Source organism: Nicotiana attenuata, chromosome 5 (genome assembly GCF_001879085.1).
Source record: "Nicotiana attenuata strain UT chromosome 5, NIATTr2, whole genome shotgun sequence".
Classification (NCBI taxonomy): domain Eukaryota; kingdom Viridiplantae; phylum Streptophyta; class Magnoliopsida; order Solanales; family Solanaceae; genus Nicotiana; species Nicotiana attenuata.
Window position 1 is genome coordinate 39959307 of NC_031993.1, and position 18115 is coordinate 39977421.

General features: G+C 37.2%; 1 long non-coding RNA gene across 1 annotated transcript; it reads right to left on the reverse strand.

Annotated features, from left to right (window-relative positions):
* LOC109225686 lies at positions 14395 to 16259 on the reverse strand. The gene is made up of 2 exons (XR_002067971.1): positions 15806 to 16259; positions 14395 to 14890 (listed from the first exon to the last, which is right to left on the reverse strand). It is a non-coding gene; the product is annotated as an uncharacterized LOC109225686 (long non-coding RNA).

Sequence of the window (18115 nt, forward strand, 5' to 3'; positions counted from 1 at the left end):
TCTTAAGAGTTAAGCCTATAGGTTCCAATGAACCTAGTAGCTTTTGTCTAAATTCTGTACTTTGTATTTAAAACATAGTAAATATTTATAAATATTTGATTATAAGCTCAGTTATTAATATATATATAATTCAAGGTTATTGTAGGAACCCATAAACTTTAATTCTTGTATTCGCTATATTCATCAAGCTAAATGTCAGTTTTCTTTGTTGTCCAACGAATTAGTCAATTAAAGAAACCAAGAATCGTGCACGGTGGAGTCATTCCTTTTTAGATAATACACTAATTATGGTAGAGGGTAATAAAATAGTAAAGAACAATATTCCACTTAATATGTATATTGCAGTGTCAACTATCAACCGTTAAATTTACAATTCATTTTTTTTTTATGTTTATTTTTTGTCATATAATGTAAAATTCTCTATTGTTTTATCGGAGATGTTTGGTCTGTGGCATTGAATTTACTGGTGTAGCATAATGGGTTTCTAGTTGTACCTTGTTTCTGCACGATGTAGGCTTTCAAGCTTATTGGGCTCAGAAATGAAAACCTTAGGCCCGTTAAGTAAAATGGGCCTACAATTTAGGCCCGTGGACTTTTAATGGTCAATGTGTATTCATCATATGGGATGAATTGGTTGAAGAAAATACAGTAAAAATTGTGTGGGGTAACCACTTTTTAAAGTGGTATTTATTTTTTATCCAGTATTTTCAATGTTTAGCAATAACAGCCACTAGTCTATTAAAATTAATATAAAAAGACTGTGTTACCCTTTCTTCTATCTCCTTCATGTTAGGGAGAAGAACTGTGCCTCCGTCTGTGAGACGGCGACTGCCGTGGCTAACCGTGCACTTCCCCCACCCAAAGCTCAACGGTTCATTGACTCTATCACCAACACCCACATTGCATCTTAGCATCAACACGGCAATGGGTTATGTAATTGCACGAACTGACAAATTACACTAACAAATTGCACAAACGAACGAAATGCTAAAATACGCCACTTCTGCTCTCCTCGTGTCATTTTCACCTCACAGTAAAATTTATGTATGTATGTATACAACATTTGTGGAGAGAGAAACGCTAAATTTCACACTCTTCAGTCAATTTCAGTGTACATGTACATTTGTGAAGTAGAAATGCTAAAATACACCATTGCAACTGCAACCTATACATACACCATTTTTGTATCTATACATTGACCTACAGATACAAGTGTGTACCTCTACATTTGGATCCTAAACTTACAGTTACAAGTTCAAAAGTTAAGGATACTTGGTCCTGAACTTCGAGTTCCAAGTTCAAAAGTTAAGGACACTTGGTCTTGAAGTTAGAATTACATGTTCAAAAGTTAAGGACACTTGGTCCTGAACTTCAAGTTCCAAGTTCAAAATTTAAGGACACTTGGTCCTGAACTTAGAATTACAAGTCCAAAAGTTAAGGACACTTGGTCCTGAACTTAGACTAACAAGCTCAAATGTTAAGGACAATAGGTCCTGAACTTAGACTAACAAGCTCAAATGTTAAGGACAATTGGTCCTGAACTTATAGTTACAAGTTCAAAAGTTAAGGACAATAGGTCCTGAAGTCCTGAACTTAGACTAACAATCTCAAAAGTTAAGGACAATAGGTCCTGAACTTAGGATAAGAAGCCCAAAAGTTAAGGACAATAGGTCCTGAACTTATAGTTACAAGTTCAAAAGTTAAGGACAATAGATCCTGAAGTCCTGAACTTAGGTAAAGAAGCCCAAAAGTTAAGTACAATAGGTCCTGAACTTAGACTAACAAGCTCAAAAGTTAAGGACACTTGGTCCTGAACTTACAGTTACAAGTTCAAAAGTTAAGGACATGTAGTCCTGAAGTCCTGAAGTTAAGTTCCAAGTTCAAAAGTTAAGGACATGTAGTCTTGAAGTTAAGTTCAAAAGTTAAGGACATGAGCAGAAGGGTATTTTCGTCCGGGCAGTTAAAGTTTATTAAAGTAGTGGCTAAAGACTAAAGACATTTTAAACAGTGGCTTAAAAGTAAATACTACATGTGTTATTAGTGGCTAACCGTGCACTTTCCCCCGAAAACACATGTATTCTAACGCACAACGAATACAACCAAAGCGAATACAGAAATATAAAAAAATAAATTGCTCTTGCTGAGAGTCAAACTCAAGACCTCTACTAACGAAGCGAACGATCTAAACAACTAAGTTGCATGAGCTTGTTGCTCTCTTATTTCAGTTCAAAATAATTAATCTCTTATTTTATGGACTTGCTATAAAATTTTAATATAGCTACAAATGATAAATTTATTGAAAGTATAGCTACAAATAGTTAATATAGTATTTATGTTTGACGTGTAGTGTAATTTTTCTTAATTTAAATGTGGCCAAGATGATGTCTTATTTTTTAAATTCTTTTGAAAGCACATGAACTAAAGATGCATACTTTTGTTAGGTGTTTGTCCAGATTTTCTTCTCATAATTGGTTTTCCTATCTCATGAAGGAAAGGACAACATATTTATCATGATTGGGTTTTTCTTTTCTTAGAAGAAAAATATAATTCTTCCATATTTGGCTAGTCCCTTTTCTTGTAGGAAAGGTTTGGAGTTCTATAAATTGAAGATTCGTCCTTCTCATTCAGTAGCATCCATAATGTAGCCATATGGGGTTTGAGAGTCGTGTTTAGGGGAAGAACTTTACAGGACAAGTATTAGTGTGTCACTTGTGTTTGCATTTTCGTGAGGTTGTTCTCTCGATATTTTGTACTCTCTTTTATATAGTGGATTGCTTATCTCCGCCATGGTGTAGGTCACATGTTACGACCGAAAAAATCAGGTGTCATGCGGAAGCTAGTAAATCAACACTTGAACGATGATAAATCAGACAACAAAAGAGAAATATACCAAAAGAGACACAAACATATAACGTGGTTCGTTCAACTGACCTACATCCACGGCGGAGATGAGCAATCCACTAAATAAAAGAGAGTAAAAAATATTGAGAGAACAACCTCACAAAGAGGCAAACACAAGTGACACACTAACACTTGTCCCGTAAAGTTTTCCCCCTAAACGCGACTCACAAAACCCATATGGCTACATTGTGGATGCTACCGAATGTGAAGGAAGGATCCTCAATTTATAGAAGTCCAAACATTTTCCTACAAGAAAAGGGACTAGCTAAATATGAAAGATTTATATTTTCCTTCCAGGAAAGAAAAACCCAATCATGGTAAATATGTTATCATTTCCTTCATGAGATAGGAAAACCAAATATGGTAAGAAAATCAGGACAACTCCTAACAATTCTCCCTCTTGGCTTGAATTTTCTTAAAAAATAAACTTGATCCACCTTCTTCACATAGCCTTTAGCAGGTCGCATCTCCAAATCTCCACCACAAAGTTTGTCTCAACGTGCGTAGCACACCGGTCAAATTTCTCAAATAAAATTACGATTATCGTCAAATATGTTGTGGCTAGAACTAAACCCGCCAAGATGAACCTGTCTTGAACCTCGCTCTGATACCGCTTGTTAGGACCGAAAAACGTCAGGTGTCATGCGGAAGCTAGCAAAGCAAACCTTGAACAACGATAAATCATACAACAAAGAGAAATATACCAAAAGAGACACAAACATTTAACGTGGTTCGGTCAACTGAACTACATCCACGGGAGATGAGCAATCCAATATATAAAGAGATTACAAAATATCGAGAGAACAACCTCACGAAGAGGCAAACACAAGTGACACACTAACACATCCCGTAATGTTCTCCCCCTAAACATGACTCTCAAACCCCATATGGCTATATTGTGGATGCTACTGAATGAGAAGGACGGATCTTCAATTTATAGAACTCCAAACCTTTTCCTACAAGAAAAGGGACTAGCCAAATATGAAAAAATTATATTTTCTTTCTAAGAAAAGTGAACCCCAATTATGGTAAATATGTGGTCCTTTCCTTCATGAGATAGGAAAACGAATTATGAGAAAAAAATCTGGCCAAACACCTAACAATTATCCCCCTTGGCCTGAATTTTCTGACAAAATAAACTTGATCCACCTTCTTCATATAGCCTTCAACATGTCGCATCTCCAAATCTCCACCCTAAGTTTGTCTCAACGTGCGTAGCACACCGGTCAAATTTCTGAGACAAAAATTACGATTATCATCAAATAGGTAGAACTAAACCCGCCAAGATGAACCTGTCTTGAACCTCGCTCTGATACCAATTGTTATGATCGAAAAAATCAGTTGTCATGCGGAAGCTAGCAAGTAAACCTTGAGCGGCGATAACTCATACAACAAAGAGAAATATACCAAAAGAGACGCAAACATATAACGTGGTTCGGTCAACTGACCTACATCCACAGCAGAGATGAGCAATCCAATATATAAAGAGATTACAAAATATCGAGAGAACAACCTCACGAAGAGGCAAACACAAGTGACACACTAACACTTGTCCCGTAAAGTTTTCCTCCTAAACACGACTCTCAAATCCCATATGGCTACATTGTGGATGCTACTGAATGTGAAAGAAGGAACCTCAATTTATAGAAGTCCAAACCTTTTCCTACAAGAAAAGGGAATAGCCAAATATGGAAGATTTATATTTTCCTTCCAGGAAAAGAAAAACCCAATCATGAAAAATATGTTGTCCTTTCTTTCATGAGATAGGAAAACCAAATATGGTAAGAAAATCAGGACAACTCCTAAGAATTTGAAAAACACAAGCGACACACTAACACTTGCCTGGTAAAGTTCTCCCCCTAAACACGACTCTCAAATCCCACATGGCTCTATTGTGGATTGCTCATCTCCGCGGTGGACGTAGGTCAATTGACCGGACCACGTTAAATGTTTGTGTCTCTTTTGGTATATTTCTCTTTGTTGTATGATTTATCGCCGTTCAAGGTTTGCTTTGCTAGCTCCCGCATAACACCTGATTTTTCCGGTCCTAACAACTTTAACAAACTAAGAGAAAAACATACATCACCTCTATAAACAATTTAAGGAATCATCCAAATCACATATGATAAATTACTTCAAATGTAGCCCTTGATCTCATTTTAGGGTCATGAATACCAATGAGCTCATTTTTTCTTGTTTTAAGTTAAGCATCAGCAACTTATTCTTGTATATATCTCAAGTTGAATTTGTCTATATACACTTTTTGTGCCGTTTTTTTTTCTTTTCCTTTAGCAAATATAGTGTTCCCAAAACCTTTGAATAGCTACTGAAGTTTGAATACTTAAGAAAATATAAGAAAAGGACAACAACAAAAAAAAGTAAAATACAAAAGGTGGCATTCAAAATGGTATGCTGATGGTTGCAGCATAATTAGGTAACGTACAGGTTGTCAAGTAAATGCTTTCTTAGTAGGACAGCGTGACTAAATTTAACCCAAAAAAAAACATTAAAGAAATGATTTTCCAACGCAAGTAAGTTCCCAATGTCAGCATGCACATGAATACCTTGTCAAGTCCTAGTTAAAAGACAACCTAAATTTCTTGTTAGAAGTGACTGGGCCAAATTAAATATGAAGTTATGTATTCGAATTCTAATTATTTTTAAGTTAATAAATTTTAAATTAATAATTTATATATATAACATATATTTTAAGATAAATATAGAGTTTAAACCAAAGTTATTAATTCGGTCGAACATGTTCCACCCCTGATGGGCATATATCTAGATGCAAGGCATTTGTATTCCTTTTATTTCGAAAAAAATAATAACAACAATAACAGTATACCCAGTATAATTTTATAAGTGGAATTTGGAGATGATAGTGTGTACGTGTAGCTTATTCATATCTCGTGAAGATAGAGTAGTTGTTTCCGATAAAACTTCAGCTCAAGAAAAGCATAAGCATATCAGTCTAGAAAAAGAAATATGGCAAAGAAGAACTATTTTAAAGAAAATAAAGACAGAAAAACAACAGTAACGTACATGGATATTTATACCTAATCATGCTGATGAATCAGAAAAACTTTTAAGAACTGTTGTGTGCATGCATCAACATTCACTTATGATTTTTTATAGGATTATCCGAAATCTTTTAAATATATTTGCACACATTCAGTCTTACTGTGATGAACTTTTTTAAAGTAAATATGTGATAAGCTTTAGTTCCCAACAGGCCACGTCCAACTTCTGACGGTCATTCTGTCTTATTATGAGTTACACAATCATAAACACATTGTAGGTGTTTCTTTGGAAAGAGAATAATATACGCACCGAAAAAATATTCAAGCATGACAATTAGGGATATACTTGCTTGTTTTCTTAAGTTGGAGTATTATAAATGATGCAATAGCATGATTTTTTAACATTTGAAACATATTATGAAGTAATATAAAGCAAATTTCATGGAGTGATTCGACTCCATTGATATTTAGGATTAGGCACTATTATATACTATAATTTTTTGGAGATTCACATTTTGACAATTAAGAAAGGGAGTCTTGGTGTAACTGGTAAAATTGTTGCTATTTGAATTGGAGGTCACGGGTTTAAGCCGTGAAAACAGCTTATTACAGAAATACAGGGTAAAATTGCGTACAATATAAATCTTTGTGGTTCGATCCTTCCCCGGACATCCCGCTTAGCGTGAGCTTAGTGTTGGCTGCCCTTTTACATTTTGGCAATTAAATCTTGAAAATAATGTGGCATTCAATATGATTTTCTACTGTTATATAATTAGTGAAAGCGCGTTTCGGGAATATGATGATTTCATTCTACTAACTACATTGCTGCTTAGAGTGCTAAAATTTTAGATAAGAGAAACAAATAATAATGGTAATGATTGAAAATGATGATAGGCTATAATTACGTATTTTAGTCGCTTATTACACTCTAATTTATTGCACTTTAATTGAGTTTGCGCTTTAATCGCTAGTGTTTTGCACTAACTGTGTGTTTTATGCCTTGTAGGAGTGATTCCGAGCTATGTAGATGTTATGGAATGAATTCAAGTGATTTGGAGCTTTAAAGTTTGAGCAAAATTTCAAGGAATTAAGCCGGGATCGTGTTTGGGGGTCAACGGATGATAGCTAGAGCGAACGAAGACTCCAGTAGGCAGACTGCGCACTGTCTAGTAAAATAGATATAACTTTTTGCTCAGAACTCCATTTTGGCTCCACAACATATGATTGGAAAGCTAAATCAAAGGGATACAACTTTTGTGTTTTATATTTTTCCAAATTCGGAACGGAACAGGGTGAAAAATGCGTGAACGCGCGAAGTTAGCGCGAAGTCGCGCGTGTTAGGGAGCTGAGGCAGAATGATGCGCGAAGTTATGCGCGAAGTCACACGCGAGCTCGAGCTAGTCACCCGGGAAAAGTGTCCTTTTCACATTGGAGAAGGTATAATTGTTTGGGCACAACCCTACTTGGTATATATACATGAGAGAACGTTTTTTTTAGAGTAATTTTTGACCAAGGAAGAGCACAGAGCCGCCGTGGAGGCCGAGTTTCATCTATTCTTCCACCAAACTTAGTAATTTTTATGTTTCTTTGTATGATTTGTTGTTTTGCTACCATGTCTATGTGGAGCTAAACTTCACGTTCTAGGGTTGTGGTTCTTTCATGACTATTGTTATTCAGATATTGATTTTGATTGCTTAGTTTATCATATTGGTTTATTTATTCAATCTTGCACTTAATTATTTGATTGCTTGATCACCAATTGAATACTATTTACGAATCTAGAGTTGAACTCGAAAGTGGGAATTCTAGATTGCATATAGGATTGAGTAGAGCAAGTTCTTGAACCTGGGCATCGGGAAACGGATTTGCAATTAGGATAGACATATACCTAATTGTCTTGCTTGGTTGAAATACAGGAATTATAAATGCATTCTTGTTGATTCTAACTCCATAGACATATAGGCGTTAGGTTAGCTTGAATAGGCGAGTAAGAACTCGACAGATTCTTATGAGCAATATTAACCCTGTCAACCAATAAACTCGATAAATTAGTTAGTCAATTCAATTGAAGAATAGAATAGGAATGTTAGATAGCCGATAACCCTAGATCGTTTTCTTTACATTGATATCATAAAAATCTACTCTTCCTCTATTTAAAGTTCATTATTTATATTTCTTTATTTAATTAGTATAGAATCAAATACTTCTAGGTTTAATTCTTGTATAGATAATTAGGATAGTCTAATTTAGTTAATAGTTAATCACAAGTCCTCGTGGGAACGATACTCTACTCACTACTTTATTACTTGACGATCACATGCACTTGCGTGAGTGTTTTGATCGCAACAATAACCGATATCTTATTGGTTCGGTTATCAATTTAGTATATTTATAAACCGATAACCGATATAAAGAACCGATAATATTCACAATCGAACCGAACCGACCGATGCCCACCCATACTTGTATTGAATGGAGGAAGCCAACAACTCGTCTGCAAAACCAAACGACAATAGTCAACACAAGGGCCAACAGATACTCCCTCATAATAGTCCTAATAAAATTTCATCAAATTGCAGCTCTGGTAAATAGCTTGATTTGCAAAATAATTAACACAAGCAGAAAGAAAAACAATTTAAAGTAAACCAACTAAGAGAGTACCCTAAGATAATCATAAAGATGACTATTTCCAGGTAAGAGTATTCTCTTAGATATCACTACTTCCTTCCATTTCTACATGGTGCCAAAAATTAAATATCACTGCTTCCTCCCATTTCTACATGGTGACAAGATTTAACCCCAAATAAAAGAAACTAATAATTATTGAAATGAAATTAATCACCGGAAGTTAAAGTCGAGATGATCTTGACAGAAAAAAGCACTTCAATGCGATGAACAAAAAAAAAAAAAAAAAAAAAAAAAAAAAAAAAAGAGAGAGAAACACAGGATAAATGAATCTGGAGAAGACGGAAAACCAATTTGTTTAAATCTCATGGGAATTTGAAGTTACTAATTTAGAAACTTTCTATCTCATGGAAGTTGAAGTTATTCACTAGGAAGCTTTCCATCAGCTTTAAGTTTGAAGTATGGAAGGAGCACTACTTTATACAATCGCTATAAGCAGTCACTTGAAACATGTTCAGCACTCAGTGCGCGCATTTTAAGTCTCCATGTCTACATAAAGTGATTACATACTGCTGAGAAGCTAAGAGGAAAGAGAGGATCAATGCTACCAAGACAAAGCATCCTGCATTTGCAAGGCAAACTTGGAGATCTTTATATAGGTTCATATAGAAACAGAAAAGATGTTAGCATTCATAATTTGTAGACCCTTGATCTTTTAGAAAAAGAAAATAAATTGAGATAGAAGAAATGCATCGTTTAGTAGTTTTAGCAACACAATTTCAGTAGCCAAGACCATTTTGCAGGGGCAGACCACCAACATAGTGTACAACATCTATTTAGTAGATTTAATGGGAAGACAATCTTCAACAGTTTAAATCGCTTACTTTGAAATTTGATGAACAACGACAATAACATTTACGCTGTTAGAATAGTTATGTAAATAGTAGTAAATAATCCTAATCCCATATGAATTAGGAGTAGGACATGTTATGTATATATATAGGCGTCATTGTATCATGTTTAACATATAAGAATTAATCAAGAATATTTTCTCCCGTGTTTTATCACATGGTATTAGAGAATTAGTAAGAAAACATCGTTGTGCGTCATTCCAGCGTTAACCGGGAAGAAAGAACTTAGTCATCGTGCAATTTTTCCGGTGGCCTAAGGCCTGTCTACGTGCAAGTCACTTTCTGTCGGTATTGTGCAAAAACCAACACCACCACGAGGTAGATCACTCCTCGGCGACCAACCCATTAAAATTTCTCTGGCAGAAAAGCTGCCACGCGCCGGCAACAGAATTTTTTCGGCGAGCGCGTGAACCCACGCGCCGGCGAGTACAACCACTTCCGGCCATTTTTTTATGACGGTTCTTCAGAACAGTTGGGTCGGCTACTAATTCCGACCCTACCCATCCTGTTTTCGTTTGATTTCGACCACTTTGAATTTTTTCGGCGACTACACTGATTTTTCCCGGCAGCTACAGTAATTTTCCGGCAAAAATAGTGTTTCCTTCATCTGTTTCAGCGAGTTGTCAATTGATTCTTTCTGTTATTTGGTGATAATTTTATAGGCCTCACTTCAATCCAACGATGTCTTTGGGAGTCGATGCCTTCGGGTCTAAAAACCCGAATTCTGGCAGTTCCGGTGTTATGATTACCTCAGAACCTTTAATGGGAAGTTAAACTACTTAGCTTGGGCTTCGTCTGTCGAGTTGTGGTGTAAAGGTCATGGTGTTCAAGATCATCTAATCACGAAGTCTAGTGAAGGAGATTAAAAGGCCAAAGCACTTTGGAAGAAGATCGATGCTCAATTATGCAGTATTCTATGGCGATCTACTGATTCCAAGTTGATGCCCTTGTTTTGTCCATTCCAGACATGTTATTTGGTTTGGGAAAAGGCTCGCACTTTATACACTAATGACATATCTCGTTTCTATGATGTGATATCACGGATGACAAATTTAAAGAAACATGAATTAGATATGTCTACTTACTTGGGACAAGTACAGGCAGTCATGAAGGAATTTGAGAAGTTGATGCCAGTTTCTGCGAGTGTTGCAAAGCAGCAAGAGCTGCAACAAAAGATGTTTCTAGTTCTTACTCTTGATGGTCTTCCTAATGATCTTGACTCAGTACGCGATCAGATTTTGGCTAGTCCGACTGTCCCCACAGTTGATGAATTATTCTCTCGATTACTTTGCCTTGCTGCAGCACCAAGTCACCCAGTGATCTCATCACAGACACTTGACTCATCTGTTCTCGTATCCCAGACAGTGGACAATCGGGCATCTCATACTATGGAGAATAGACGAGGAGGAGGTCGTTTTGGAAGATCTAGACCCAAGCGCTCTTATGGTCATAAACTTGGACACACTCGTGACATATGCTATTTTTTACATGGTCGACCACCCAAAAATGCTTATGTTGCTCAGACCGAGACTACAGGTAACCAGGGATTTTCTTTATCTGAAGGGGAGTATAATGAGTTCCTTCAATATCGAGCAAGTAAGCAGACATCTCCACAAGTAGCCTCTGTTGCTCAGACTGAAACTTTTGTTGCTGGTAATTCTTTTGCTTGTGTTTCCCAGTCTAGTACTCTTGGACAATGGGTTGTGGACTCAGCCGCTTCTGATCATATCTCTCGTAATAAATCCCTTTTGTCAAATATTGCATATTCCCAATCTCTCCCCACTGTTACTTTAGCCAATGGGTCTCAAACTAAAGCAAAAGGAGTTGGACAAGCGAATCCCCTACCCTCTGTCACTCTAGATTCCGTTCTTTATGTCCCTGGTTGTCCTTTTAATCTTGCATCTGTTAGTCGTTTGACTCGTGCCCTCTATTGTGGTACATATTTTATTGATGATTCTTTTATTATGCAGGACTGCAGTATGGGACAGACGATTGGAACAGGACTTGAATCAGAAGGCCTTTACTACCTTAACTCACTCTCTTCCTCCAAAGCATGTCTAGTTACAGATTCTCCAAACCTAATTCACAGACGTTTAGGACATCCGAGCTTATCCTAGCTTCAGAAGATGGTGCCTAGTTTGTCTAGTTTATCTACATTAGAGTGTGAGTCATGTCAGCTCGGGAAACATACCCGTGCCTCCTTTCCTCGTAGTATTGAGAGTCATGCAGAGTCTGTTTTTTCTTTAGTTCACTCTGATATATGGGGTCCTAGTAGAGTCAGTTCAACCTTGGGATTTCGTTATTTTGTTAGTTTCATTGATGATCATTCAAGATGTACTTGGATTTTCTTAATGAAAGATCGTTCTGAGTTGTTTTCTATATTCCAGAATTTTTGTGCTGAAATTAAAAATCAATTTGGTGTTTCTATTCGCACTTTTTGCAGTGATAATGCCTTAGAATATTTATCCTCTCAATTTCAGCAGTTCATGACTTCTCAAGGAATTATTCATCAGACCTCTTGTCCTTATACCCCTCAGCAAAATGGGGTTACAGAGAGAAAGAATAGGCACATTATTGAGACTGCTCGCACATTTCTCATTGAATCTCATGTTCAGTTGCGTTTTGGGGCGATGGAGTTCTCACAGCTTGTTATTTGGTTAATCGGATGCCTTCATCTCCCATCTAGAATCAGATTCCGTATGCAGTATTATTTCCCCAATCACCCTTATACTCTGTTCCCCCTCGTGTTTTTGGGAGCACTTGTTTCGTTCATAACTTAGCCCCCGGGAAAGATAAGTTAGCTCCTCGTGCTCTTAAGTGTGTCTTCCTTGGTTATTCTCGTGTTCAGAAGGGATATCATTGTTACTCACCTGATCTACGTAGGTATTTATGTCCTCTGACGTCACATTTTTTGAGTCTAAACCTTTCTTTACCTCTTCTGACCATTCTGACCACCTTGATATATCTGAGGTCTTACCTATACCGACCTTTAAGGAGTCTACTATAGCTCCTCCTTCACCTTCCGCCACAGCAGTCTTACCCATTCCAACCGTTGGGGAGTCTAGTATGGCTCCTCCTACACTCCCCGCCACAGGAACACCACTCTTGACATATCATCGTCGTCCGCACCCAGCATTAGGCCCAGCTGATTCACGTCCTGCACCTGACCCTGCTCCTACTGCGGACTTGTCTCTTCCTAGTACACGGATTGCACTTCGAAAAGGTATACGGACCATCCTTAATCCTAATCCCCATTATGCCGGTTTAAGTTATCATCGTTTGTCATCACCATATTATGCTTTTCTATCTTCTTTGTCCTCTGTTTCCATCCCTAAGTCTACAGGTGAAGCATTATCTCGTCCAGGATGGCGACATGCTATGATTGACGAGATGTGTGCTTTACATACGAGTGGTACTTGGGAGCTCGTCCCTCTTCCTTCAAGTAAATCTACTGTTGGTTGTCGTTGGGTGTATGCAGTCAAGGTTGGTCCGGATGGTAAGGTTGATCGTCTTAAGGCTCGTCTTGTTGCCAAAGGATATACTCAGATATTTGGGCTCGATTACAGTGATACCTTCTCTCCCGTGGCTAAGATAGCATCAGTCCGCCTTTTCTACCCATGGCTGCTGTTCGCCATTGGCCCCTCTATCAGCTGGACATTAAGAATGTTGTTTTACACAGTGACCTTGAGGATGAAGTTTATATGGAGCAACCACCTGGGTTTGTTGCTCAAGGGGAGTCTCGTGGCCTTGTATGTCGCTTGCGCCGGTCACTTTATGGTCTAAAGCAGTCTCCTCGAGTCTGGTTTGGTAAGTCAGCACAGTTATCCAAGAATTTGGCATGACTCGGAGTGAAGCTGACCACTCTGTATTCTATCGGCATTTTGCTTCGAGTCTCTGTATTTATTTGGTGGTCTATGTTGACGACATTGTTATTACCGGCAATGACCATGATGGTATTACTAAATTGAAGCAACATCTCTTTGAACACTTTCAGACTAAGGATCTGGGCAAACTAAAGTATTTTCTGGGTATTGAGGTCACTCAGTCTAGCTTAGGTATTGTGATCTTACAACGGAAGTATGCCTTAGATATTCTTGAGGAGACAGGAATGACAGGTTGTAGACCTGTTGACACTCCGATGGATCCGAATTCTAAACTTCTGCCAGGACAGGGGAGCCTCTTAGCGATCCTGCAAGATATAGGCGGTTGGTTGGTAAATTAAATTACCTTACAGTGACAAGACCTGACATTCCTTTCCTGTGAGTGTTGTGAGTCAGTTTATGGATTCTCCGTGTGATAGTCATTGGGATGCAGTTGTTCGCATTCTTCGGTATATAAAATCATCTCCAGGCAAAGGTTTATTGTTTGAGGATCGAGACCATGAGCAGATCGTTGGATACTCAGATGTTGATTGGGCAGGATCACCTTCTGATAGACGTTCTACTTCTGGATATTGTGTCTTAGTAGGAGGAAATTTGGTATCTTGGAAGAGCAAGAAACAGAACGTGATTGCTCGGTCTAGTGCAGAAGCAGAATATCGAGCAATGGCTATGGCGACATGTGAGCTAATTTGGATCAAACAGTTGCTCAAGGAGTTGAAATTTGGTGATATTAGTCAGATGGGACTTGTGTGTGATAATCAAGCTGCTCTTCATATTACGTCAAATCCAGTGCTCCATGAGAGAACTAAACACATTGAGATTGACTGTCACTTTGTTAGAGAAAAGATACTCTCGGGAGATATTGCTACAAAGTTTGTGAAATCGAATGATCAACTTGCAGATATTTTCACCAAGTCCCTCACTGGTCCTCGTATTAACTACATATGTAACAAGCTCGGTACTTATGAGTTATAGCTTATGGTTTAGAATATAGATATATATATCAGAATAAATATAAGTTCACAAACACGGAAGCACAGTTCCAACCTTGGAAAATAGTGACAAACATAGAACAATATATATTGCTTCCCTAGACTTGTTGAAACTGAGTAAATATTTCCTTTTCTTCCACTTCCTTTAAATACAGTTAAAAAATCAAACTCAAGCATACGCCTTATTAGATCTTCATTTTCTACCCGCAATCCTAAGCTACGTGATCAACCAAATGTATCAGTTGCTATCATTGTTTTCACTATGAACAAAAGAGATAACATATACAAGTCCAACTAAGAGCCATATTGCAAATATTTGTGCATTGCTGGAAACATCTGCTACTATGTATTCTTCAAACAAATTCTTGAGAGCTTTAATAATGCAGACTGCCTTTGAAGTGGTGCAAAATTTCTCCATTTTCCCCTTGTGGCAACTATCATTATGATCTACCCTCCTGCGTTGCGTTGTGTCTGCTGGCTAGCAAAAATGAGCAAAATTTCTCCATTTTCGGTTTGGAATGTTAGGGGATCAACAAACTTCCTTTGGTGACTCAATCTGTCTTTTGATCAAACAACAAAAGTACAACTGTTTAATACACAACCTTACCTATCCTATGTATTCGAGATGAAGATTAAAAGAATCTGTTGTCATAGTAGTAGATTCTGTCCAGAGCTTTGAAAGAACAGGTAATTAATTAAAAAAGGCCGATTATATTTTTTTAGGTTTAAAGTTATGCAAAAACAAAAGGCACAAATCAACAATGTCATTAATAGTAGTATTGTATATTTTAGAACACTTTACAGTGTTTTCATCATTTTGAATTTTGGATTTAGCTTGCTGTATTTCGTAATTCACTTTAGGAAATGGATTTTGGAGACTACTGCTTATGCTGATAGCATATGTCATTAATATCATGACGTAAAGAGATATGTGGGTGTGCATGTGAGAGAGAGAGAGAGAGATCATATAGATAAACCAAGGATCTCCACAAACAAACTACTCCAGAGTACTATACTTAAGAGTCGAGTTATGGCCCTTTAGAGAAGAGGGAACAAAGAAAGTAAAGGGCAAGACATTTTTACTACATTAATGTCAAACGAACAGATGTTGCTCGAATACAACTTTTATTAAGCTTTCCGAAAATATAATAATGATAACATCTTACAATAGAAATTCACGTGCATAATTTTTGCCAATAGCTATTCATCCAATTTATGTCAATTCAACCCATAAACCAATTTTAGTGCTTTATTAGGGTATTCATGAGTTCCTATTTTTCTTTCCTTCGGTAATGGAGAGTGAAGGATGTGCGAAGAGGCAGTTATGAAGTATCTGGAAACATTCGCGCGATTCATAATTCATGGAAATATAACATATACAGATAAAAGTAACGACAAGGAAGAACAAATTGCATTAGGAATAAAACTAAAAATCCCTTTTGTTTTTAAGGTAGCAGAATAATAAATGTCAATACCGTAAGAAGAGATAGAGGCGAATCAGCAAGAAGAAAGCAACATTAATAAAATTGGACGGAGATTAACCCTTAAAATGGTGATCCGCATCTTCTGGTCGGAAAACACGAAATTCAAGAAAATTCATCCATGAAATTGGAAACTGTTAAACAGATCTAAAAAAAGCAAAGAAAGAAAAGAACACCAAGAGAAGATAAAGAAGATGTGAGCAAAGACTGAGAGAATAATATCTGAAATCTAAGAGAAGGAGAATTGAAGTACAAAGAGATGGAAGTCGGCAGATGTTTGTGTGTCAAAAATAATAGATGGAAAGTCGGAAGATTTTTTCTTAGAGCAAAAATGACAATTTTGCCCTTGGCCGACCATTTCTATATAATAGAAAACTCTGCTTGATAGAAACATAGGCAGAATCATAGCACATGACATTAGATTATTCAACGTTAATTGAACTATCAGAAAGACGCCGCATTTTCAACTCAATTCTGCTTCCTCGTCTCATGCTAAAGGGCCTCTCTTTTTTCAGGTGGCATCAGTCTATATAATTCACGTCTCCTAGTGGCTTGGGAAAACCAATGCTTCTAGATTGAGGTAAAATGACAATTTTACCCTTGGGCTAAAATTACAGTTATGTCATTGGTCGACCACACCTGGCTTATATATATATGTATCATGTTTAACATATGAGAATTAATCAAGAATATTTTCTACCGTGCTTTTTCACATACGCGAATCAAGAAGATAAGAAAATACCTGCAAGTTTGCAGATTCACCTTTTTCACCTTTAGTTTCAGATATTGGTTTTTCAGCAAGGACCTGCAGTTTGTAAGAATGAATTATACATGTAACCATGGTATTCATTAACGAGCAGCTTGAAAGGTAAACTCTCTCGAAAATAAATTTGCAACTCCTGGTTTATCAAGTAACACGGATATGATATTTTTACAAATCATAAAAATATATTCATTAACGGGCAGCTTGAAAGGTAAACTTTCTTGAAACAGGTTGCAACTCCAGCTCCACCAAGTAACACAGATGTTGATAGTTTGACAAATCAGGAATAACGGTCTCACTTCTAATCAAAAACAAAAAGGTTTTCATAATTCTTGATACCAACATATACTCCAAAAAGTTAGTAGCTAAAAGATTTATTACAGTACAAAAATAATAAAATCAAAATACTTACTAACAACTGTACTACTTCTCTTTTTTTTTCTCAAAGCTGAATATGATAACTAAGTGTGAGCGCTACTGTGTTAAAATACAAAATCAGAAAAAAACTGTTAGAAAAATAAAAGAAACTGGAAAAACAGAAGAATTTAAGAAATATTCCGAGTCCACAATTTTCTTGTGTGTCCTTAAGGAATTTTAACCCCCTCACACGTTGCCAAGGTAATGGATTAAATCCTCCCAGGATAAAACGGAATAAACCTTCCTGCAACAGTGGCAATACAAACTGCAGGATACCAACGAACTCAAAGAACGAAGCAAAATCACACTTCCGAATTTGAGAGAGAGAGACTGCGAATTAGGATGCAGTATATTCAGAAAAAAAGAAGTTCTAGAGTATTTTTCGTGTTTAGAAAATGGAGCCTTGCCTCAGAATTTATAGGCAATTATCAGAAGAGGTGTCTGGAAAAGGTGCCTTTTCAGAAGAATACGCTGCCTGCCGCGGTCGCGGCAGAACCGCAGTCAGAGAGGCTTTCTGAACCTGCCTGCCGCGGTTCTACCGCGGTCGTGTGATTTGGCATTTAATTAATTATTCCGAATCCGAATCCAAATCCGAAGCCGAAGCCGAAGCCGAGCCGAGCGAGCGACGACGGCGGCGCGAGGGTTCATTCTCTTCAACTCCTTTTAAGAGCTTTAAGAAGTGATTCTATATATAAGCACACAAATGTGGTTGTCCCTCACCAATGAGGGACAAAGTGCAAGACAAAAGTTCACTTCTTCAAATTTTCAATTTACCTCCATTTTATTTCCCTCCATTTTCAATTTACACTTCTTCTACTTTAAGCCCAAATGGCTTAAAGTCCAACAATCCCCCACATGAATGGGAATGGCTGTATCAAGAAAGATCATAGATGAAAGCTATGTGATTTTGCAAGTAAGGATTAATTGCATCTGGATAAGTAGGTTTCCCTTTGAACTTTCCGTAGTGAACATATGTCGGATATACTCGGTCAATCGGTAGATTTGATATCTTTGAACCGTCGAACTTTAGTGTATACCTAGACAACCATATGTCACACAATCAACCATTAACCGTCTTTTAGTTCTCATTGTTGTGTTCGTTTCAGCCATGAACACCGCCTGGT